The sequence below is a fragment of the Monopterus albus genome, unplaced genomic scaffold (genome assembly GCF_001952655.1).
Source record: "Monopterus albus unplaced genomic scaffold, M_albus_1.0 scaffold288.1, whole genome shotgun sequence".
Taxonomy (NCBI): Eukaryota; Metazoa; Chordata; class Actinopteri; order Synbranchiformes; family Synbranchidae; genus Monopterus; species Monopterus albus.
This window is the reverse complement of record NW_018128168.1, coordinates 787,516-811,425: the sequence shown is the minus strand read 5'-3', so window position 1 is coordinate 811,425 and position 23,910 is coordinate 787,516. Positions and strand designations below refer to the sequence as shown.

Genomic DNA, 23,910 nt, shown 5'->3' with positions numbered 1-23,910 from the left:
CCTGTTTTCTGAAATGTCAAACCAAAGTTGTGGTTACAAAAAGTATTTAAAACCCTCATTTTGCATTAATGGTGTAGAATAGAAGGCAGAGGTCACAAAGGTCAAAAGGTCAGGCTGAACTGTGGGCACCAGTTCATGGAAGTCTGGTAAATTGCACTTGTTCTCAAAATTAGACTTTTATGCTGTTTGTATTGAACCATGATCAAAAAGTTTGCCAAATTTAACATACAGTGTAGTAGTCGTGTTTTCACAGGCTCTGTATACTTCATCCATCCTTTATGTATAAGCTTTTCCTCAGTGCTTGAAGAGGAAAATTAAAAATGCCAGTAAACCCCACATTCACATTCTCATCATTAAGTATTATACTTGGAATTTCTGCAGTGAATATAGGAGATATCACTGATGTTCACAACATAGATTCTTCCAGTGGTGGAAGAAGTACTCAGATTGTTTATTTAAGTAAAACACAGTGTAAAAATTCTCTGTCACAAGTCAAAGTCCTGCATTCAAAATGTTAAAGTTTAGAAGTATCAAAATATACTTAAAGTGCCAAAAGTAAAAGTAGTCATTATGTCAAATGGCACAGTTCATGTTGATGTATATTAGATTATTGGACTGTAATTATTGTTATTGTTATGTTATTACCACATTTAATGCAGCAGGTAAAGGGGAGTTAATTTTAAAGCGATAGTATTTAACCTAAAGCAGCACTAGCATGAAACTCCAAATCACCCCACTCTGCTCCACCCAGCGCTCCCTCTCCCTGCTCCACTACGCTCTGCAACCTCTGCCCACCTCTTCAGATATTGTATCTGTCATTATGAAGTTATAATAAATGAGAATGCACCAAAACTTACTGATTAAGCAGAAATAACTGAAAACCTCTGGTTGGTTAGAGAGGTCGATCCCACTCGAAACCTTTTAGAAGCTCACATCTCTGCAGTGCTGCCAGCTCTGTTCAATGAGTCTGGGTCACAGGAGGCTTTGGCGGCACCTCTGCACATTAGGACACGGTTTGGAGCAGATTTCTACAACAAAGATACACAACAAAACGTCGCATACTGCAGCATTAACTATTTTATATGCTTACATTACATGCTGCTGGGCGTAGTTCATGAAATATTCACTGAGGATAAATAAAATATTATGGTTATGCTGTATTTTGTATCATTAATCTCATTCTGAAAAGTAGCTAGTGCCTAAAGTTATCAAATAAATGTAGTGAGTAAAGATTGAATTTTTTTCACTCTACTTGTCATATAGACGAACAACGTTAGAATAACACCTAGTGGACAGTGAGAACAAGCTGAGAAGTTTGGTTTGAATCAGGATCGGAGCTCACAGGATGTGGTGTTTATGTGGCGTCCTGTACAGACTGTGAAGGCTGGTGGAAAGGTCCTAAATTGCCCGTCTTGACTGCAGCTTTTTGTCACTGCACCCCACTGCCATCGTCATCCGCTTTCCAGGTGAGGTGTAGTCAATCTTAAAGGAGCCCACAGAGAGGGCAGAAAAGATTCCTGGCACCTCGTGAGAAGTGCCGCTACTCTTCCAGCCCACTTTGAGTGCTGCTTTTCCAAAACGCCGGCCTCCTTTTTTATTTTTTTGTTCTTTGCAAAGCATTTCTGGCACAACTGCACCCCACTGCCGAGGTGCATAGATGAGGAAAAGTAAACCTAAAAGGTCAGAACTGTAGCAGAACTTGCCGTGAATGGAACAACTTGGTATTGTAATACAAACACATTTCGACTTGTGGCCTCTGTCAGGGTCTGTTAACACATACTGTAGCTGTTCTGTTGTGATTTTGGATTTAATTTGGAAGAGGTTTTTCAGTTGTTCTAGCCTATCGGAGTGTGTTTGTACCAGCTTTTGGGTGCATAAAGACTAAAATTTTCACTTTTGTTTGTGTGGTTTTTTTCTTCCCTCACACATCTGGAAAAATTCATTATGAGAGGAGTTTCTGTTCTTCCACTAAGGAAAAGTAATCAAGAGACTAAAACAGACAAGGACCGTTTCATTTTCACTTCAAGTGTTTTCACTAGTTTTCAGTTGTCTTTGACAATAAGTGCAACATTCATATGTGGTTTAGTCATCTTCATTGTCACTCCAAAGTGAGCTTTTTAGGCACGCCATCAGTTCTTATGTAATTTGCTGACATTTGAAGACGCAAACAGTGGCTCACTGGCATCCGATGATGCATAAAGCAGTACCAAGTTACATTTGAAAGGCTTAACAGTGAAGCTCTTTCCAAATAAAGCAAGACAATCAATCACTGTAGTCGGTACACTGTGTTGTCAACAGTTTCTTATTTCTGCACAGAGAAAGAGACACACTGTGCAGATGTTGTGTTGGGTGAGCTATCCCTTTAACTAATGACATTTGCCAGTACATAATGTAACCGTCAAGACTTGTGTCTTTATAAATAACAGTCCCCTGTAGTGTCCCATTGTCTACAACCCCTCGTCTACTTCCTTTAAGATGCCATGTGCATGCGTAATCTGATTGGACTGATTTTCTTTTTCTTTTTTTTTTGAAGATGAAGAAAATATATGAGACAACCATGACCTGCCTAAATAAAGTCCCACTCAAAGTCCAGCAGCTTCTTCAGTAGTGTGGTTTACAGTCTCAGCCCTTTTCTGATCCATCTCTTGGAGATGACTTTTCCTTGGGTGGCTTTACTCCCTGTAATAAGCACAGGCACTATCTGCAGTTACCTAATTATCCTTATAAAATGAAGTTATTATTAATATTTTTTGATGTACGCCAAAATACATACCAAGCAAAATGAGTTGAGGACTGGATGGTAGAGTGAACTTCCTCTCGATGTCTGCATATGTGTCAGATGCCTGTAAATTAAGATAAAATAGAGCAAAAATAATTTTATTCAGTGTGTACAATCACAAGAATCTTTCAGTAATCACTGATACCAATACTCACATCTCCATGAACCAGCAGCCCATCTGTGTTCTCTCCAAAGTGTGCCATTAGGAGTAAAACTACATGGAGTGTCAAATCACCATCCAAGTCCTGGGAAACAACAGCTTTAACAGCAGGGTTTTTCGACTGGGTCCTGAAGTATTCCACGATGTGTCGTCCACATTCCTCAACAGAAAGCTCCAAAACTTGGAGTACTTTGATATCAGTTAGCATCTCGAAATGAGCATAGATGCCCCTCTGAGTAAAAAGGTATGGCCATTCAAATTTCAAATCCTTAATCGAGGATGCTGGATTTGCATTTATGTGGTTATGCTTTCGAATTTCATCCGCCACCACACGGATCATCTGACGCCGCCATTTGGGAGAAGATCTTGCCTATGTGATGGAAGCTCATATTTTTTCCTGTTACATAGACATTACTACAATGGAGAGAAGAACAATACCTCAAGTCTCCCTTCTGAAAGTCTTCCTTCCTTCCAGTTGAACAGTGCCTGTAGCACAAGAAAAGTACTTTCGTTAAAACGCAGACTTTAGTATGCGTTTTGGCGGGAAACCCTTTAAAACGCTTTAAAACGCTTTAGCTGGCGTTTTCAAAACTCTCTCTGGGACCCGTTCTCAAAAGACTCAGTTTTCACGATACGGGGGGGCGTTTTGGGCCGTGAACACAGATACAATCGAGAAAGTATGCGTTTTAATGAAAGTATGCGTTTTCGTGTACTGAAGACAGAAAAATACAAAAATGGATGAATGGACACTGGATAAATTACATGACCTTAGTGTGGTTGAGTTCCAGGTGGAGCATGCCAACTTACTTTACAGTATTTTACAGTTATTAATAAATACAGCACGATACTGTTTTAAATCCACCGTATATTTACAGCAATTTGTTACAGCGAGGACCTGTAACTGTTTATCATTAATAACATAAAGTTTTTAAAGTAAAAGTTTGAGGGTCTAGGTTTGAGGGAAATGACATCACTCAAACAGAAAAAGAACGTGAGATTTTTTTTGAGCAAAGGAAAAAAAAAAGAGAATAAGAAATAGGGAATGATGGAAGAGGGTTGGACAGATGCTGCATATAGCACCAGCAGATGGTGGAGTTAGAAGGAAGAAGGGAAATGGGAGTGAAATAAATAAAGAGGGAGAGAGACTCATCGGCAGATTAAAAGATGAGGGTAAGGACCAAAATGAGGGAGAGACACAAGCTGTATTAAAAAATCTGGAGAAGCAGTGGAGAAAGAAAAATGCAGTCAGAGTTAACAGATTACAAAGCAGTTAAACAGGATCATAAGAATTACAGTAACAGTTTAAGGAAGTGAGGGATGTGTCTGACGTGTGTTGATGCGCACACATCACCCGGCTCTCTCCCCGTCCCTCTCTGATCTATGCACTGAATTCCATTGGCCTCCTTTACGAACCGATTAAATGGCAGGATCTGTCACCATGACAGCTCATTAGCAAATCAGCACTCAGCTTTCAGAAAGTGTCTTTTCAGGTGTGTGGCTCTGTTTGTGTGTTATTCTATGGATGCATGGAGCAGTAATGCTTCATAACTTTGCCCAGTGTGCAGCAGCCGATCGCTGACCTGACCACGTGTGCATCTGTATGTTTGCTGCTGTTAGCAGGAAATGGAAAATGTATTCTTCTCATGCCTGCGTATGCAGAAAGAGGAGAGAAATGTGAGCTCTGATACGTGGTGTTTTGTATCTGTGCTCGCTTCTGAATCCATTTTCGTTTGTTTAGAGGAGAGATTAGCTCCACGCCTGGCAAAACATCGCTGGGTGACGCAGGGATGTGGGTTTGACAGGCTGCCAGGCAGGGAAACACTCAGCAGAGCATGTGCGGTGTAATGAATAAGAACAATGCCGTTTTGCCTCATAACCAAGGGAGTTCAATTATGATCTCTACTTCCTCAGCTCTCACTGTACTTAATATATTAAAGCCCAACTGAAATTAAATTGTTTTGTTTTGTTTTTCTACTACAGTGTACAGATCTTCTTTGTAAGTGACACAACAAAAGATCCCAAAAGAAAAATTAATATTTTATATTTTCTTTTTTCATGATTGCACTTACTATCTCAGGACATAGCAGTTTGCATATAGCCAATCAAAACAGTTTGGAGTCAATACTGCTTTTCTCTCACCGACTATGGCATTGACTAAGAGCCATAACACAAAAGCAAGCTCAGACTTTGCACTTGAATCCACTTCAGCTTTACAGCTTTCTAAATGAGCTACTGAACAAGCATTCATCAGGAATAAAGTACACTGCCACTGTCACTGTGCAGCTTAGACAGGATTCAGCTGCACTGTAGCATCTGGAACAGCTTTAAAGCTTAACCTGCAAATGTTAGGATTGATTTTGGTTTTTGGCCGTCACTTTAAATCATCTCTGCTTTGTTTCAGAGAAGTCACATTTATTTAATGTCAGTTTGGTGTAACTGTGAAAGCTACAATACACATTAGCTTCAGCTGCAGCTGCTAAAGAGAAGAAGCCGGTGGAGTCTGAGTTGCAACAAATCCCGAAAGCTTTGTTGTTGCAGCTGGAAACAACCAAGCACAAGTAATCACTGATGTGAACAGGTTTAAACTGATGAATCAAGTTTCTACAGAACTTGACCTTTAGCTTGAATTTGCTGTTACAGAAATGTGAGGTCAGTGATTAGGTGTTTCTTACAGCAGCTAACTTAAGTTTGCATGTAGATCAACTTGGTATGTGTGACTCTAAGAAAAATCAACACATTTTGAAGTAGAGTTTGTCATCCTCTATACACCCAGGGCAATTTAATGTAGATTTAAAGCTTAGAAAAACTAAAGTCACCTGCAGAAATTTGATAAAACCTGCACTTGGATGCCTCAAATAACTACATGCTGCCTGTCCTTAACTTGTAAGCCACAATTACCAGTGCAGGTTCATTTAGCTGCTTACTGTCCTCCCACTCAGAGGCTAAAGAAGCATTCATGGCCTATATAAGAAGATTTTTCTTTTAGTAATAAAACCCTTTTCACAGTTAATCTAAAAGGGATTTCAGCCGGACTGTTACACGGCAGTGCCTTGTGCACCGACACAGAGTATCGGTGCACAGTCCTGGTTATGGAGTGAAAAGGGAAGTCATCAAGTCCAAGTGCTAGCTCCTACTCTGCATGAAAATTTTACAAGCTAGCTGTTTCCCCTGTAAGTAGTCCACTTGTACCTCTCTTATTTTGGCCCGACTGCACTCCACGCTGTTTGTGCTGCACATTGTTCTCTGTCCTCTCCTGGTGGGTGTTCCTCCCATCCTCCATTCTCCTCTTCAGCTCCCTCTGGACAGACTTAACTTCCTCCCTGTCCCCAAAACCCTGAGAGTGCCCCTCTTCCTATTTAGAAGGGATTTGATGGATTATGTCATCCACAGTTTAGTTTATCCTGTGGAAAGCAGTTTTTGTTGAAATCTTAAGTGTCCACACAGGCACTGAAGTAATCTGTAATACCATGGGAGAGTCCTGTGATGTCCCACAGAGCATGTCTGAGTCTGTGCATTCATTAACAGTCCTGCAGATTGGCGCACACTCCTGAAATGAACGGGTTTCTTCTTGACAGGAAAGAAGGATCATGAGCAGCGTCTGTAACAACACAGACTAATAAGCACATATTTCACATTGCTTGTCTTGGCAGAGCCCCAATGGAAAAGGCACTGTCTCTGCCAGCACTTACAATTAAAGTTTACCACAGCACTTCCTCCACCTGCTGCTGTTTGTTTATCAGCTGACTGAATGTCATACCTGCCACCTGATATGGGACAGTCACACCATTTTAATAGGTTTTCCCCTGCCCTTTCACACCAGCATAACAATGTGGAGTGCAGCCAAAAGTCTTTCACTATTTTACAACATGTCTCACACCGGCATCAAGTGCATTGATATTAGGAAAGTAAAGATGGCCTTTTAAACCGGACACACATTCTTTAGGTTTATCGGTGTAGCTGAATTTACAGTAACTCACATTTCATATTGAAGGAAGCGACGCCAAGGCTGGAAATGAAACGTGAAGAGAGAGACATTTGGTTTAGTCCAAGTAATCGTATACTTAATGATGAGGAGATGAACATACAGTAAACTCAAGGTGGCTGAGAAGCAATTCAACCCTCTTTTTAATGTAACAAGCATTTTTTCTCCAAAGTTATGTGACACACTCTTCTATCAAACAGATGCAGTGTAAATTAGAAAAGATCCTTATTTTTATAGTATTATTTATGCTCAGAAAAACTTTTCTTATTATGATCACTGATTGCAGATTACAGTATATTTTATCCTTTTAACCTTTTTTCTCACTACACATAGTGACGAATTTAAAAACACACACACCCCATAAAGTCGGTAAGGAGTAAGGGGATTCTTCCGGAGCAGCCCGGTCTCACAGCAGAATGTATAATAGCCACATTGGTCCTCAGTGCAAAACATACTAGTCTCACAATAATACCTGTAAAACTGTGACATGGTAACATCTTTCTGCCAGCGAAAAGGAAAGAAAATGCTCAGGTTTAGGCACAAAAACTATATGATTAAGGTTAGGGGAAGACCCTGGGTTTAGTTGAAACGCTCTCAAATGAAAAGTACAACACTGGACACAGTCTCTGGGAAAATCATGTGTTTGTTTGACCCATCCATCTGCTCTAACCACTACTTTCTTGGTGTTTGTAACTTTCTATAGTTCAAAACCATTTGACTGTAACAGACACTAAATGTTAGCTTCCTGAGCCACATTCTGGTCCAGTAGGTGGTGGTAATGCATTATTTTGTTGTTTGCCAACCACCATAAGACACCAAGAAGAAGAACACAAAGCAGAACACTGAGCTGCAATTAAAAATAAAATAAAAGTCACAATTTTACAGCCGTTATTGAAACATTACTACATCTTATGTAGCTTGGACCAACGTAGCTTTTGTAAATTTTTAATTTGTGAGACTGGGCTGACTGGAAGGATGAACCATTCTACCCCCATGCGGTGTTTTGATGATGGTGGTGTTCAACTGGGTTGAGATCCGGTGACTGTGAAGGTAACTGCATATGAGTCATACTCCTCAAACCACTCAGTGACCCCTCATGTCCTATGGGTGGGGGCACTGCCATCCTGGAGGAGACCACTCATTTATTCAGGGTTTTACTCTAATTTGTCACCCGTCTGTACTTTGCTTTGCAGTCGAGACAGATGACATTCAAAGGAGTCAGACGGAGGCTGTCATGACCACCTCAACCCTGAGCTTGCCTGTGGCCAACTCATTTTATTTTTTCCCCCAACAAATCATATACCTCACTCTGCAGACCTCCCACTGATGGAGACCAGCTGAGTCTGACTCACTCACACCGCTCCTGGGCTCATTGGTCACTGTGGCTTGAGCCTTTACAGACATTAGTGTGTGAGGATAACAATAAACACCCAGCTCTTCTCTCTGCTGTCCTCTCCATTTGCAGTCAAGGGGACTACAGAGGAGCAAATGCACTGCTGATGCATAAGGAATAGCTAAAGAGTAGTGCCTGTGTATGTGTGTGTGTGTGTGGGACAGTTCAGTAGTAGTTTCTATGTTCAGCTAATTTGCCAGCAGTAATGCATCAGAGCCTCTGTTTTTAGTTGTTTTTCTGCAGGCTCCTCATCCATCTCTCCCCTTGTGTTTTCCTCTGTGTTTATCTTTTTCCAGTGTAGCTACCAGACCTCCTCTGTTTCCTCTTCATGCTGCTTCACCTCAGTAATTTTGATTTGAGTTGTTTTCAGTGAGTTTGTAACATCAGATTACAAAAGTGCCCTCACCTCTTTTTATCTGAAAAACTATCCAAAAGTATCGAAAGTATCGAAATACATTTTGGTACCGGTACCGGTACCAAAATGTTGGTATCGTGACAACACTAGTGTGCACGTGTGTGCAGTTTTTGGACTCCATCTCCTGCAGTGATTAAAGAACATTTGTGATGAAAAGCTGATGTCTGCAGTGGAGATCTGAGCTCAGGGATGTTTCCCAAATGTCCAGCAGGCTCATAGGACTGCATGGAAACGCACACAAAGACATATCAATATCGCTACATGTGTTTGCAGTGTCATTCTGCTGTCGGTATCATTTAACAGCTATTCATCTGTAACTGTTTACTGTTCTGCCTCCTCATTTCCCAGCATTCCTTTTTCCTCAGTCTTTCCCTCCGTTGATCTTTACCTCCTCAGGCTCAAACAGCTCTCTTGTGAATAAAAAACTAGCATAGCTGCTATGTATTGTTGTTGGTGTGCGTTGCTGAATGTTCAGTTGTGTGGCAGGTCTGTTTATTTCCACAGTTCTTTTTCCTTTGGTTTTGCAAGGAGCATTAGATTTAATGTTTTGACTCCTCTGAGATTTGATGCCCTAAAGATTTAACTTGAAAGCAAAAACATCCAAGTCAGTCTTGACCCAATAAAACCCCAGAACATTAGATCTTTGCATTGGCTGAGGACAAAGTCTCAGCTAATTACAAACACAATTACTCTACCACAGTTTTGAATACTGACTATTAAATATCACACCATGTACTTTTTCCCTTTCAAAGATCTGAAAGTATTGCATCTCGACTTACACTTTATAAAGACTTCTGACTTGACTTGGATTTGCCCTCATGTACTTCTGGACCTGACCTGTAGCTCGCTCTGAGAGATTTGAAATGGAAAGACACAGAGAGGGCCAATAATGAACCTCTACACCCACACTGAAGGCCACCACAGATGTGAGGTCCTAATGTAACCAGGAAAAAGAAGAAAATCACCTGGGAAAAAGAATAGTGGTAAAAGCACAAGTGATTTAATATCAAGTATATGGATAGTGGATTATACTGGCTAGTGTCACTACTACCTTAACTTGGATCTGTCTTGTCTTGTAGTTGTAGTTAGTATCACATGTGTAATAAAGTATAGTACTGTATATGTGTATAGCACACTTTGTTTGGCTCAACCATTTTAATAAAGATTCAAACTAAATGGAATCTTTTGCAAAGGATGAATGAAATTTAAAAGTTTGATCTACAGTAAATCAACCTCATCATCAGTGAGCCTTGGGCGTCCATGGCCCTGTCGCCGGTTCACTGTTTGTCCTTCCTTAGACACTGTTGGTAGGTACTGACCACTGCAGACCAGGAATCCCAACAAGACCTGCAGTCTGGGAGATGCTCTGATGATCTGTAATTAGAAAAAAACAAATTTTGAATTGAATATTGATTTTGAAATCACAGTGCAGCTCTTTGTCTAACAAAATTAGACCATGAAGAGGTTTGATGCAAACCAGGACACTGACAGAAGACTAGTCAGAATAGTGCACATCATAAACAATTAGCAGCAAATTATCCTACAAACTATAGATAATGGGATTATTTAACTCACATGGGTATTTCATGATTTATAATTTTGTTTATCAAGATTTTATAATTTTCCATAGTCGTTTGGAAATGTGCTGCAAGGGAAACAAATAACATTTATTATCAGGAGGGCTGGGTTTAATAGACTTGAATTTATCGTTCACTAAATCCTCCCCCTGAGCAGTGATTATCCAATCATAACTCTGGCCTGTGGGGCTTGCACAAAACAATAGGAACACTTTACAGTAACAGTTTCCTTTGCAGAGTTAATGTAGGCCTACTGTTTGGTCCCCAGTCATGATTATTTGTGTCTGCTTACATCTTCTCAGCCCTTTAGACACACACACACACACACACACACACAGAGATCTACTTGACACTGGAGGATGAGTAGTCATGTGACAGTGAAGACAGGTTCTAAACGTTCTGTTTCTTTTTTCCTATGCAGATTATTTTTGTAAATAAGCACTTTCTCCTGATTTCCCTCTCTCTGTCCATCACTGACTTGCCAACTGTCAGATGTCACCATCATCATCCTCCACCATCCCTTCTAATGGGAGTCCACCGTTTTCTCCTATTTTCCTTGTTTTTTTTCTCCTGTGTCTCATTTCCATCTCTCCTCCCTCGCTGACTTGCATAAGGCTTTGAGGTGTTCTATTAATTGTGTTATATAATCAAATTTTTATTATTATTTAATGAGTTTCACTTTATCACAGTAACCAGGGGAAAAAGCTGAGTCCAAACCTAATTTCCACTCTTGCTTTTTTCCCTGATGCTGCTCCTGGTTCTGCTTTCTAATGTGGCAGACTGTGTCAGTCTGTGCTGCTGCCAGATGGTTTTCAGATATTTCTTGCCTTTGTCTTTCTATCCCCCATTCCCCCTTCCCCCCTTTTTTTTTTGATAGTGATGTGAAAGGTGCACGGAGACTGAAGGCTCAGCTGGTTCAGAGAGTTCCTCCATCTGCCAAGGTAAAAAAAAGTTTTCTCTTTGCTTCTGCCTGTTTTCCGCTCTGCTCTCCGACTCTGCTTGTGAGAACCAACCTTCTGTGCTAGATGAGAAGACATCAGTAGAATACAAAACATTTCTTGAAGATGGCACGCAGCAAATATATATGAACAAACTTGACATCTTTAGTGATGTTACAACACTTGCACATGTCCAAATATGCGCATATACATGCGCTAGAGTGAACAGGATGCTCGTCTTGTGATTTACCTTTGAGAAAACCTTGTATTTGACACAAATACAAGATTGTGTTTTGTACTGTGTGTGTGAAGAGACAAAAAAAATCCCATTTTCCTATTACAAGAAATTGTGAACTGTCAAATGATAAGTGTTATGGCCACCCAAGGACAGCAGGAAACCAGAGACTCTTAATGTATCAGCTGTGTGCATCTAGTCACAACATTACAATCCATCAGGTTTAAGGTATTGAACATTACAGTGTTATGACAGCATGTATATTATATGGCCTCTCATCTATCACGGTCTGTTTTCCCCAGCCCTGTCTCAAATGAGCATCCAGTTAGCGTATCAGTATAAGCTGCCGTTCATGTTGCAGCTACTCTGTGTGGGGAGCACCCAGAGTGTGAGCGCAGGGTAGCAGCTGTGATTCTGAGCTGAGGATTCCCTCAAATTACCTCATTAATTCTCTCAAATTAATATAGTTAAGTTGCCAGTTACACACATTCACCTTCACACCTGGATGCTCCCCAGTATAGCTGCAGTCTGATCTGTTGGCCACGGAGCAGCATAGGGCAGTTGTTGGTGCATGTTCAGGGCCTCGCTCAGGGGCAGCGCCACGGTGGTAATGCTGCTCTCTCACTTCTCCCACCCAGAGTTATCCTGGGATAGAGCTGTAGTTACCATTGAGGGCAGTGAGACTTTGTTGTTTTTGCTGTGAATTTGGGTGTTTAGCTCTCTGTAGCTGCTGGATGTGTAATAGAGTGTCATACTGTAGCAGTAAGTCCTAAAACCTGGAACTGAGTCAGCACTTTTGCACTTCAGGTTCCGTCAGCCTGAATGTATTTTTGGTTAGATGCATGGAATAAGGTCGGTGTTAACACAAGACCAATACATTTTCACGTTTTGTTCAGTAAAATAAAATACATCAGTAAATATCCCTCTCATTATTATTAATGCTTTTACGTGTCTTAAAAAAGCCAGTTGCTAACAAGCGGCTAAATGAGACTACAGAGGCCGTCTGGGATATTAAAGATCATCACGCCAAACACAGAGACTCATCTACTCACTAGTCCAGCCTTGTGTTTTAAATTTGTGCACTTGCAAACTATTCTAACTGGCTGATACAGCTGTGCTCACTAGCTAGATCAGGTCACCTGAGAGGAAAGGATTTGTAGAAGCACTATAAGTCAGATTACAAACTGGAAGCTGTGGTGGTGACGCTGAAGTCATGGGACTGTGGTGGTGTTGGTTTATAGCCTAATAATAGATTCTTACTTCTGACGTCTGTATTTGGGCTTCAAAAATCATAAAAGTGGTGTTGAACTGTGAAGATTATCTTGCTGAACAAAATGTGTAAATCTCATAAATTGTTGTTTGTCACACAGTTAATTTTCTGCGATAATGCAAAAGCCTATGGAAAAAATCTGGCTTTTTTGTTGTTGGGGGAACCACCGTGATGCTAACGTCCATGTTAGCCTACAAAAAAACATGACCCGTATGGCGCTGTATAAGCAACTGTTATAAATTTAAAGTGAGAATACTTGTCATCATGTCAGTACACACAGGAACTTTGCTGCCACAGCCTTACTTGTTCTGGTACGATCAGTAGCTAATGTTAGCAGACTTTTAAACAAATTGTATGTAGATATTCAACACTGTAGAGCCACTTTATAGATTTTCTAGATATCTTTGTATTTACAATTATCCTGTAATTGCCACTTGGGTAGCAGTAGGTGATATTCATCAAAATTTCATCAGACATTTTAGGAAGTGGTACTATGTCAATGTTGTTTTTATGTTGTTGCTGAAGCTCCACGTGGGTTTTTTCAGTTCTATTATTCTCTAGGCACCAATAATGAATCCAATGGAATAAATTAAATAGTTCAAGTTTTTAACATGATAAAAAAGTTGCACCCCTGAAGTCTGCCAGGCTCTGATGTTTATCAAAGCCAAACAACAAAACATTTTAAACCAGAATTAACAGCAGGAGATTTTGCAGGTCTTGTTATGATAATATCTCACCGATCTGTCGTGGCTGAAAATCTTTGCAGCTACACCTTGGATTATAAGTTGCAGTCACCACCTCACTGTTGTCAGTCAAACCTGGACTCGACACAGAGACCACTGAGAATGTTCTTCTGGACTCGACACAGAGACCACTGAGAACATTCACGTGCAGCTGGAAAATTATGGTTGAAATCACGGGGGGTAAAAACGGAGGGAACATCATCATTATCATTATCATCAGTTTCATCTTTTATATCGTCACTGACCTTTATCATTCATCACTTTAATCATAATTAGTACAACCTCTACCACTGTGTGCGCGGTCTCTCTGTTGTTCCCGTCTTCTCACTGCCAAGAAGCGTCTCTGGTCCTCCAGAGTCATGTGTGCCCCCTGTCCTCGTCTGTCAGCATTTACACACCAAATTATGTTTGACCAGGATTCAAAGCTTTTCTAGTCCCATTCCTAATGCACATGAACAACCTGTTTGTCTATGTCTGTCTGCGCATGTGCATGTGTTGGGTTGTGTGAGGGGATGTGTAAGGGTTAGGGTAATGAGGTGATTTTTATTTGTCCTCCCTGTCCTCTTGTCCAGTCAAGACCACACATTCAATTTGTGTGTAGAGATAGAGAGAGAAAAGTGTGCGTGTGCGTGTGTGTGTGTGTGTGTGTGTGTGTGTGAGAGAGAGAGAGAGAAAGTCCTGCCAAAGGATTCTCATCTTTGAGCCGAGAATCAGAGGTTGATGCAAAGATGAAAGCTATTTTTGCCAGGCTGTGTGTTTACCTCTGTGCGTGTGTGAAAGGGGTTGGAGAACTTAAATTTAACAACCTGGTACAAGCTTGTGTGTGTGTGTGAGAAAGATGAGAAAAGAAAGAGAGAAGGAAAAGGAGGCTTGAGAGAAGAAGACGGGCGGTTGGGTGTGAACAGTGTGTAGAAGGACCAGTGTCTTGTGGAAACGTGAAATTCCAGATAACAGGAGGGTAGATACATCTGACAGGAGAGGCGCGTGCTGCTCTGTGCACATTGTGGAGCCCAGTGGGCAGATGAATAAATAATACACATGCACAAAAACAGTGCACATGTCATTTTCCACCCAGAAAAGTGTGTACATCTACACACACACACACTGACTACTACTTTATGTGATATGCAGTTTGGACAACATGTTATTTGGTGCCCTGCAATGTCAAGTCAGTTTTATTTACACAGACTCAAATCACAAAACAATTTGGGTTCCATTCTACCGCAGGACAAGGGAAGTGTTGAACTTGAGCCACTGCCGAGCATTCATAAAAGAAATCTTAATTTTACAACACGTAACAGCTGATATTCTGATTTTGCAATATTTATCCTGCAGAAATAAGTGTAGAGTAATACTGTAGAGGAAGTCACGAAAAACACAACTTAAGCCTTGACTATATTTGTGGAGTGAAAAAAGTTGATCTCTACTGTACATTCCAAAATTTAGTTCTGGTAAAATCCTGGCACGGTATAAACTAGAATTACAACTTTGCAGTTGTATGCCTCAGCAACCAGTCAAGTGAGGTCACTGACCTTTGACTTTTGACCACCAAAATCTAATCAGTTTATCCTTAGGTCCAGGTTAATATTTGTGCCAAATTTAAAGGAATTCCCTCAAGGTGTTCCTGAGATAACGTGTTCACAAGAAATGTACGGATGCACAGACGGACAGACAGAAAACCTGAAACCATAATGCCTCCAGCCGCGGCTATCACCAACAAACATGATGGCTAATCGGGTCCTGTTTGGTCACAGCTGGAACATTTACTTACTAGGCTCATGTGCTAAAAGCATTTGTTCTCAGTTAGGTAAGAACACTATTAACCCAGCTATAAAAAGCAAAACATCCACATGCTATATCATTCTGATGGTCAACATTTAAAGATCTGACCTGGCTCATGCTGGCTGAACATGACATACAAACTCTGGGACTCATTAATCAAAGTACTGCCCTGCAGTGTCGCCAGCGGCCAAAAACTCCAGTGTTCCAGTTTTCAGAAGGTTGAGTCATGAGATTTCCACTGTCATACAATAATTTCTACATGTGGGAGTTTTACACATCATCAGTCCAAACATGCAATAAAACACACTCCAATCATAAACTGTACCTGCTCCTGAGTGATCAGTCACAAGGCTGTTATGTAGCGATCCAGTGGCTGCTGCCGAGCTGTTAGTGGATGCTGACTATGCAGGATTGAAAATTAGTGTTTATAATGAAATGGTATTTATGAAAACTGATTTTAAAAATACATATGTAAATGTATAGATTTATATTTTTACTTTCTTTGAGAGACCTGCCCATTTATTTCTTCTCCATATTTTTCTCTTTACCTTGTACCTGAAATATGCTGCAAATTGATCTGCAGCAGAAAACACATTTATTTCATTGTTAGTTTTATTATTTTTACATCAATTCATTCATTTTGTGGAGCCTGAAGAAAGTACAGCCTATCCATGGTTGTAGTTTTGTGCATACACAGCTTTTCTTGTCTCAGATCCCATGTTTCTAAACCCTGGATTTTCTCAAAGCATCTTCCTAATTCTGACATACGGCACAGAACCCAAGAGTGAGATTTTCCTTTAATGTAACTCACACTGATTTGATAAAATGAGAGCGATACATGCCTACAGCCTGGTATGGTATCATTAAAGTCATTCGATATCTCTCAGGTTGGGTGTAGGCTCCAATAAACATCCAAATTAGAGGAGTCGGAGCAGCACGACAAGCAGATCCATCTTGGTTTATTGATAAAGCAAAGCAGCAGCCACAGCCACTCACCCATTATGAGCACCACACTCCAATTATCCATCTATATACCTGACTGAACAGGTGTGACGTGTGGCATTTTTAAACATCAATATACTTTTGTCAAACACATTACTATACCTCAGTGTAATTACAAACGAGATCATAGTAAGGGCAGTAAATAATTTCTATTTTCCTTCTCTGCATGAGGGTTTTGCTCAAATTAAGACCACGTTTCCCATAAATACTGTTCTAATGATGTTGTTTGCCTTATTAGCTCTCCCTGGCTTACATCTGCATACTTTTGTTGCCTCTACAAAAGATAAAGATGATGTATAGAATTGTATTGTTACAGTATTTGTCTTTTACTGCAGTGCAGCAGTCTCCTTTATTTTCTCTACTGTCAAACAGGATTTCTTGATAAAATATCATTCATACAGGAAGTTGGTTGGAAAGAAAAAATTCTCAAAATACTCAGTGGATAAATGATGCACTCAACAAACAAATGCTGGTGCTCTTGAAGAAAAACGTCTGAAGTCTTCAAACATGGCCTATGAAAAGCAAAAGCAAATTTCAGGCACTTGTAGGGAAGAAAAGAAATGTGGATTGTAGATTGCTCAGTAGCTGCATGGCCTCTTCATGAAACAGTAACAAAAACAGGGGGGCTTAGAAATTTTAGCAGGTCATCTTCAGTGTATGAACCAAGACAAGTTATTGCCCTCAATTCCAGTGAAATATGTGCCTGGCTTTCAAAACTGGCACGGCATACAATCGAAGAAATAGCTGCAGAAACACCTTTGTATCGTCGTATTGCTACATGTAATTGTTTATACATAGGATGATGGAAAAGATGCTTTGAGAGCCAACACTTGTTTAGACCGATCACACTCGAAATGAAGGTGGTAAGATGTGTTTATTTTAAAATGCTAAACTTAGCAAAAGCAATAGCTCATGTGAGCAAAGTGCTCATTTGTCTCAGCCATATGGCGCTGCTAGGTGTAGAAAGCCAGACAGACTGAGAAGTTGATGCAGAAGCTGATAGAAGATCAAAATCTGCCACATAACTTCTCCCAGTTTTAACACCGGCCCACACTTCCATGGTGCACGTGCACACATACTGCCGAGATGTGACAGACGATCGTCTAGCGACACAGGAAAGCAAGGCAAAAACAAACAAAGCGAATTACAAAGTATGAGAAGGTGCATTTCGTATGCAGAGGAGCTACTAGGAGCGAGAGAGAGAGAGAGAGAGAGAGAGAGAGAGGATAACAGCTAGAGAAATGCATGTGTGTCTGCATTTGAGAGGGGGAGGTTATCAAGCTGAAATACTTGAGACAAAACAGCTTCTAATACACCGAGTTCTGCAAACAAGAAAACTCTGCAGAAGACATAACTCTTATAAGCAGATGAACAGAAGTGCAGCTGGAAAGGTTTTGGTTCAGGTTTTACTTTTCAAGGTCATTCATGGCAATGACAAAAACACGCACTTTAAACTGTTGTGGTTGTTTTTGAAATAAATCAGATTTGAAAGTGTGAAAATGCTTCGGCCAACAAAGATTAGCTGATTATCTGTTGGAAGTTGGCACGTTTACCCTTGTGTGTTTTCAGAAGTGTATCCTAAAGCCTCTAATTTGAAATTTTCAAATGTGAAATTTGTGAGGTGAGCTTCACGTCAGACAGATGTGTCTTGGGATTATGCAAAATGGCTGACAAAACCTTGCTGTAAATCTGCAGTCTAGTCAGATCTTTTCCACCCAGCATCTAAATATTAAATCTTCCCTAGTACTTTATTTTGGTGAGGAAAAACGACTAATAGAAAAATCCCTCGTCATCACTTTTGAACCTGACACTAAGCTCGTCACAAATCCCAAACAATGCATGTCTGAGGCGGAGGAAACCAAAAATAAGCTGTGAAGATGGTTTTGAGGCGGGGAAGGAAGGTGAGGATGTCGTGAAAGAGGAGCTAATTTCCAGCTCAGACAGTGAGAGGTGTAGTCCTGTGACTGCGGGCGTAAATGTGACGTACTTTATTCGGAATAGATTTGTACATGTGCCCAACACAATTTCAACACATGAACATTCATCTGGAAAAGATTCTCTCTTTTTTCCAGTGGATTATTTTTATGATTCACTTGATTTTAAAGGCTTGTTTGGTATATTGTACAGTTGTGGACAAAGTATTGAGCTTTTTACTTAAAACAATTTATACTTTAATATTATCAGTAGATCAAATGACTATGTGTGGAGGCAAGCTGATTCCAGAGCCGAGTGGTAATTCTCAGTGTCCATTTTACCTCAGCTCTGTGGAGCCTTAGCTTCTTTCAGCTCCTTGCTTTGGTTTTCTGACCAGAATGTCACTGCTTTGTTGATCTCTTGCTGCTTGCATGGTGCAGTGTTCAGCCTCAGGAGGCAGCTGTTTTCAGTTAGAGCACCAAACATCAGTTACCAGCTAATTTATCATCTAATCAGCCAAAATCAGAGCTAAAAGGAGAGTTAACATTAAACTTGGATTCACCAGATGGATACTAAGATGACTTCAAACGAATGCCAGTGTTTACTGAATGTGTGGCTGTCAGACAGCTCAACTCAAGAAGGCACATTAACTATCACAGGTAAAAGGCAGGTTGTATTCCAGCATCCAAAGTAGGCCAAAACCAGACAGATCAGGACAGAAGACAAAGGTACAGCAGACCGATGGTTTGGGTAAAAAAACATTATAACATTACTGACAGTATATGGACACAAGCAGAAGTGTAGTGCTATCTGATGAAGTACATGCACACGGTTAAGTGGAGGCTTGTTTCAAGGGCCGTGTAAACATGTTTCCGATGGTAACTGACCACACAATCAAATGTTAAACCGACTTTATTCTCTGGTGTGGCAGAATAACAGTGTGAATCGGTAGCCATCTGTCACAGGGTGAATGTTATAGCTACAGATAATCTTATTACATAATCTCCACGGGGACCAGCTAGGGGGACACATCCCACCCAAAATATCAAAAATATTTGTCATGACCAGTTATCGAATGCCTCCTAAATCTATAAGAAAATAGATGCTCTCAGCTCAAGTGTTAAACCGACTACAAAACAAAGTGAATGTTGACTGAACTCCTCCTGCTTCATGTTGGTTTGCACGTCAACCGGCAACAGTGAACACAGCAGCTGTAGAAATATATGCACTGCATATGGCTGTGTTAATAACAGCTATATGTTCAAATATACAAAGGTCACTTGCTGTTTTTGGAACAGGCTGGTTCACTGCTACATGAGTGTGTGTGTGCACAGTTACAGTATGAGGAGAGATGAAGACAGATTTATAATCTTGAGCAGGAGAGACTCTGTGAGGGTCTGTATTGTGGCGTACCGCAGGTTTTCAGGACAGATAAGAGCAGCGTTTTCATCAAATGCCAATGATTTTCCTGTTGTCCTGTGTTAAGTGTTAAAGTCACAAAGCTGTCAGAGGTGAATTATAAAGAAATGTCAATGAAATACGTCCGGGACCAGTTTGAAGCCTGACACCTATTGGTCGCACACAGCTGGTTTTATTTTTGAAGGAATGTTTTTGGTTGAAATATAGGCAACAAACAGTGACACAAAACATTATGGATTTTTGTGAAAACTGGAGGAGAATGCCTCAAGTAAGAAATGTAAACAGTTGCATCTTATTTCTTTATAGCCAGATCACATTTGACAGTTTCATTGAATCCCAGGCTCTGTTTGGGCTTTTGGCACTCAACCTCTGATTTTATGGACCTGCTTTTTAGTGGACGTGTAAAAAGAGTAGCAGGCTTTTCAGTGCATCTGATTGGTGTTGAATGACCCTTTTAACACACACGTTTGCCAACTATTCAATTATAGGAACATAATACAGAGAATATGAAGAGGTTGGAACAACAAAGAAGGAAGTGGTGGTGAAATACGATGGCAGTCAACCAGATTATATGCAGCTTGTTGTGTCTGAGTGGAACTGTAACTGTGGAAATGAAGCCTCAGCGCAGCACCTCCAGCTTGCTCAGAGACGTCAGTCAAACTGTGTGGTGCTGGTTGAGTAAGCGATTCTTCACAGTGTTTACACAAAGCACGGAGGAGAGAGATGATTTCTTAGCTCTGTTGGATGTAGAGCATCTCATTGTGGTAAATGATTTGAATGGTCTTTTCACAAGCAACGTCACTTATTGTTATCGCTAAGTAATTTCACTACACTGTGTGGCCAAAAGTATGTGGACATCAGAACATTAAACTCGTATGTGTGAACACCCCCAGAATCATTTATCTGCAGTACTACTGTAACTCCACTCTTCTAGTTTCAGGCTTTCTACAAGGCTGCACAAACAGTTGTTCCACACCATACTGGGAAAACCATTTCTTTATGACTGCGTGTCCTCGTACTAGGGGTTAAGAGTCATTGTTTGCTCCAGCCATCCATTTACAGTGTTCACACATCAGCAAACAAAATACAGTAACACATGAAATTAGCTCGAGCCATGGTAAATGACAAATGTCCTGCAGATGTCAGTCATGATACAGGCGTTACCGGTAGCAGCTAAAATCAGTCCGACCTCACTGCGCTGCTGTCACTCACTATTTAGTTAATTCAGTTAATTTGCTCAGACAGTCACGTTCTACAAAGACATACCTTCACTACGACCACGGGGGATATAGGCTGTGTAAGGTTTTTTATTTTCTGATGGTTTGATGCCAACAAAAGCAGCTGTAGGTGGATATAAAGTGGGAAATGCATCTTTATGGTAACGGCCTGTGGACTCCCATGGAGAGTAATCTGTTTCTGGTGGGGTGGATCTTTAGGTACAACACCATAAATGCAATATTTATTGTTGTTTTTTTTTTTTAAACAAATGTTTATAAAGTTACATGAACAGAAGATGAACAGAAACTAACTAGGCCCATTTCTGAGACCCCCATTAAGTGCAATGTCAAAATAAATTCCTAGTAGATTATTTTATAACAATAAAATTTATATACCTATATAACAATAACAAGTCTTTTCCAATTATCAAAGTGAAGGAGAAAATGTTTGCTATTGGGATAACTTTACACAGTTGTTAAATCCTGCCGTATAGTTTTAATAAAATGACTCTTTTGGCATTTGATGCACTTGTAAACCTGTGAATGTATCACTCAAGTTGGACTTTATAGATTGTTTTTCATTTTCAGCAACAGAACCTGTAACAACAGTGTCGCCTAAGAGGTTCTGGTGCAGTATAACAATCCCACACTCCTTCCAACATTATGCTCGTACAGTCGAGGTCATTGTGGAACAGGCTGTTCGCCAAGAAAACAAGCTGCATATAAGTCATTTTAAGGGTCTGGAAAAAATGGCTGATGTTAGCAAAGTCTTATTCCACAAGGGTTTTTCAAAAAATACCAGTCCCTTAAGAGTCACAAAAATCAAGCACTTCTTCTAAATACACAGAAATATCTACCATCTGTTGTGGAACAGATAACGAAACTTCTTTGTTTTCCTCATCTCATTCACAATCTTTCCTTCCCCTGCGACTCTTCTCTCTGTTTCTTTCACGCTTCTTCCTCTTTTGTGATTGCATGTACTTGTGCGTTTTTGTGCGTATAAGGGATACAAAAACACATTTATCACATCTTGCTGGCTTTGGCTTGCTGCCTCTTTCTTCCTTTCCCAACTCGTGTGAATGTGTTTTATGCATGCGCTCATGTTGGGGATCTGTGCACGAGTTTGCTTGTGTGAAGGGGTTTTAAACACAAAATCATGTTTTATGTATGAAATGCATGGAAACTGTAATACATAAACGTCTCAACAAATCAGGAAGCTATGCATTAAAACAGCAGTTCTGTGTGTGTATTGTGTGATGTGTGAATGCAGTGGTCAGGTCGGTGAAGCAGTGTCCTTAGGTCAAAAGATTTTACAAGGTTTAGACTAAAGGTTTGCAGAGTCTCATCAGATTTGTTACACACACATACACACAGCCTCTCCATGTAGACTCTTTATAATCACTCTCCCTGAGTCACAGTAAGTGACCTTGGCAAACCTTCTGCAGGTTTGCACAAAGTCATGTGAAGCTCAGGCACAATGAGGTGTTGACCTCAGCTCCCGCCTTGTTGGTAGATGCTTTGTGTCTCATGTCACAGGGCAGTCTTCCAACACACACACACACACTCACAGTACAAGTTAGGAGGCGGATGCAGAGTTTTTCTCCCCGTCTCCTTACACCAAATAATGAGGCTGCTGGTTCCCATGATGCCCGACTGACCGAGTACCCCTCCCCCCAACACCAATCAAGTTGTGGATGCTCGCTCATTACAGCTTAAGCAGGCATGCACACACTGATGTACACACACAATCACACACGTTGTGTTTCCATTACTTCAGGGGACATCAGATCGACTTACATCCATTTCCTGGAGATTTACCCTGTACTTAAACCAAGTCCTCATTCTAAAACACAATGGTTTACATTCTGGGGACTTGTTTTTTTGTCCCCACAAAGACACAGAGTCCCCACATTGTGACTGTGTAAACAGATGTATGTCCCCGCAGCATGAGTAATACCAGGCCACGCACACACTTCACCTAATGCTGATTTAGCAAGACATACATCTGCCTAGAAGGATCAACCTTTCCATCAGCCACTGGTTAGTCCATCATCCACACACAGACAGCAGGTATGTTTACGACTCTCGTTTACGGAGTGACAGCACCAACGCATTCATAGAAATGTGAAAAAACAAGCTGTGATTTTAATTTGTAATGTTTTTTTTTGTTTAGTGCCTCCCATTCATAGACAGTACTGGACATTTTAAAGGTCCCTCATACTTAGCTTTTATTCCTTGTGTTGTACATACTATACACTCCCAGGCTACACTCGTGCAATCCAGTGCAAACAGCTCCACTACATATTCTACCTTTACAAAGCTTTAATGACCGGTTTTTGTTACACCCTTCCAAACTATATTTTTATCACTGGGGGCGTAGCTATTGGTAGTGTTTTAATGGGACTGCATTAATTTGAAATGTGTCCAATATTCCTCCCTCATAAATAAACAGAAACCTCCTAATATAATGTTCACAACGACCTGAGGACATTAATCTCTCTTCACTGGATGGTGTCCATCAAAGGTGAACATTCATATTTTTGTAAAGACAGAATTTTTGCAGGTTGACATTAATAAAGTGCCCAATGTTCCCTCAGAGGTTTTAACAATTCTATGATGGACTACGAAACACCGCACCCCTCGTTGATGACACAGAATAAGGATTTATCAGTTTCCAAAATCACTGTTTACTGAATATTGACAGATCATCAACTGAGAACAGTCAGATTGAAACTCAGGGTTTTTGACCACTGTGATTATTTAGTGTCAGCTTCTCGTCGACTGGTAAAAATAAACATGGTGGAGAGCAACAACAGCGGCAGGGGTCAGTGGGGAGATGAGGGAGCTGTTGGCCGAGTAGCTGGTCAGGGGGCCAAGCCTCCTAGTCAGCAATCAAACCTATAATGGATCATGGCTCAGACACCAGATAAATGGCATCAGTTAAATTAACACATCATTTGCTAAGGTTTTATAATTTCCTATAGTTTAAGAACAGTGTGTGTGCTGCATAAATGGCCTTGACCCTGATGTCATATGTCAGTTGATCCAAAGATATAACACTTTGGCACACAGTAGATTTAAAAT

At 40.5% G+C, this 23,910-nt stretch overlaps 1 protein-coding gene across 5 annotated transcripts in view; it reads left to right on the top strand.

Moving 5' to 3' along the window:
- Positions 1–23,910, top strand: part of LOC109973285 (protein ELFN1-like) — a 115,897-nt gene that overhangs the window by 71,637 nt on the left and 20,350 nt on the right. For 3 of the 5 annotated variants that reach the window (XM_020622749.1, XM_020622748.1, XM_020622750.1), the window contains exon 2: positions 11,184–11,247. The exons of the other annotated variants lie outside the window; for them this stretch is intronic. The gene's annotated coding sequence lies outside the window, so the exon portion shown is untranslated. The remainder of the gene's footprint in view (positions 1–11,183; positions 11,248–23,910) is intronic. 5 annotated transcript variants of the gene reach the window in all.